This window comes from Lygodium microphyllum, chromosome 12, assembly GCF_053477565.2.
Source record: "Lygodium microphyllum isolate KBCC chromosome 12, Lygodium_microphyllum_v1.1.10, whole genome shotgun sequence".
Classification (NCBI taxonomy): Eukaryota; Viridiplantae; Streptophyta; class Polypodiopsida; order Schizaeales; family Lygodiaceae; genus Lygodium; species Lygodium microphyllum.
In genome coordinates this window covers 108,889,070-108,891,574 of record NC_141146.1, presented here as the reverse complement: position 1 = coordinate 108,891,574, position 2,505 = coordinate 108,889,070, and positions in this window count along the sequence as shown.

Genomic DNA, 2,505 nt, shown 5'->3' with positions numbered 1-2,505 from the left:
TTTACTTTTGTAAGCTTTAGTTTTTTAATTAGGTCCTATCACATTTATGTGTGACATTTAAAATCAAATTCCTTAATTAGGCCTTTTAGGGAACATGGTTCGTTTGCATAATTTCTGGCACAGACACGAATACATAGCAAGTAATCCTTTGACAAACAAGATCAAACAAATTCCTTAAATGGTTGGCATTTTCACCACTCGACCTTTGACCTATGAATCGAGCAGTGCTCTCTTGGGTTGAAACGCGGCGGGACCTTGGAGATGATCCACCCGTGCAAAATATCCTTCCTTAATTAATTCAATTTAGAATCAAGCACAATCAAGGTCATCGGTCTAATATCATCTTCCCTGAAAACATTTCTTTATTCCCCATGGCAACTTGTCATCACTGACCCTTGCTATGTATTTACCATCAAACACAAGCACTTGGAATAATCATCCCAATGACATCCAACAATCAGTTTAATGCAAAAGCATTTAGGATATTGTTTGATCAATCATTAAAAACAATGGTATCCTTTTCCAAACATTGAAGGAATAGTCACGATAACCTTTCCATCGTGTATTTGCTCTCCCCCTTGGAATTAGGAGTGGATCATGTAAAATTTACTTAACACACCCTTCTTTCGACTAAGGCATATGTTAAGGTTTCAAACACTGTACAAGGTCACTTAGGTTGATGGATAGCCTAGCCTTCTTCCCAACAAGTACAAAAACATTGATCTTTCCTCGACCTAGGGTTTCCCAATCCATGAGCTCTTTGCTTGCCCTAGAGTTACTGTTGCATCTAGCCCAACCCCGAATAGGGTTGATAAATATAGTTACTATTAGATGGATCTCAAGGCGTCGTTGTTTTTATCCTAATGATTATTGTCTGCACTAGCTACGCACAACATCAAGACTCCCAATCTATCTAACATGAGCTATTAATGAGAACTTGGGCAAAGGTTTAGAGCTTTGAAAATGATTCTCTTCTAGGCTAAGTTGCTTGCCATACAATCCATCAGGCATGCAAGTTGCAACATATACCTTCAAAGTGATGGGGATGCACCTACTATTGCGAGGACGGAAGCCTCATTTGTTGTTTATGAATTCGTCACATAGCATCTAGATACAATTAAATCCTCTTGATACACACCTTTGGGGAATTCAATCCTTTGAATACTTGTGATGCAGATTATCCTTTTAAATGTCCTATTCTCGTGTGGCATAATATGGGTCTAATGCATCTCATGAGGGAATCAAAGCAAGCATTTATCAATTGAGAAATATGTTACTTACAACCGGTACCATTGTTGGATGGGCAGTGATGTCCTCACTTGATGCCTTCGTTGTAGGATTGCCATTTGCGTGTGACATCTTCCGCTTGGGGACCATTCCCGATCTTTGTCTTCCTTGGATGTGAATCGCACAAGTCTTTCATGTTTTTTTCTTGATTAGTAGGCCCAATTCGGGAAGAGAAATAAACTGCTGTAGGGGATAATTTCATGGAAAAGGGGAGTAGGTGCATGCGGGCACACTTTAAGGAGGGGAAAGAGAAGGAGATCCTTCTCAAGGGTTCTCTGTCTCTGTCTCTCTCTCCCTCTCTCTCCCTCCTTCTCTCTCTCTCTCTCTCTCTCTCTCTCTCTCTATTCCAGCAGCATCAAAGGGGGCAAGGAGGTGGTATCATTTTTCGCTTTAGGGGGGGGGGATTTTATAAGGGTAAGGGGGTATTTTTGGGGGGGGGGAGAGAATCAAGTAGTGTGTGCTTGATTCCTTACGATGGGGGGTTATATAGGGGAGAGGAGGGCTATTATGGGGGGGTGTGAAAGAGGTGGAATGGTTGTGGTGGTGGTGGTTTCCACCTCTTATGGTGTGCATGGTGGTAGGTGGACTGGTCGAAGGCCTAGGGAGGGGTGGTAGGCCCCTGGCCTCCCCCTCGACACGAACATCATCATCATCGAAGGCCTCTCCTTCCTTTCCCATGTCAGTACCTTGTCTCCCCCTTCGTCCTTTTCCCCCTCGCCACCTATCGGTGGTGATGGGGGGGGGGAGGGTAAAAATGTTCTACTAATGTTAATTATTAGGGGGGGGTTTATAATGAACGGAATGTTAAAATTGGGCTATCTGCTCCATGACTTCCTTGGTTTGCATAATCAATTGAACCAACTATTCAACCACCTGATCCAATTTAGAAACTAATTCCATGTGACTGATGGAATGCCTAGTCTCACATTTACAAAGCGTGGCATTAAGAGTACTACTTGGACCATATTCTTAAGAATCTTTATCATCATGATGTGCCTTAGGTATTGCCTCACATGCTTCCCTAATTTATTATTGAACATCACCATTCTTGCCCTTGTTTCTAGCCATTTTTGCTCAGTAGTACATCACAGTCCTAGTAGACCCCTAATACAAATCCTTAAATTGTTCAATATTGGAGTTAAAATGTGGAAAATACATTTTATTTGATTCAAAAAGCTCTCTATAATTTCAAGTTACAGTTTGATGGAACATAGAACG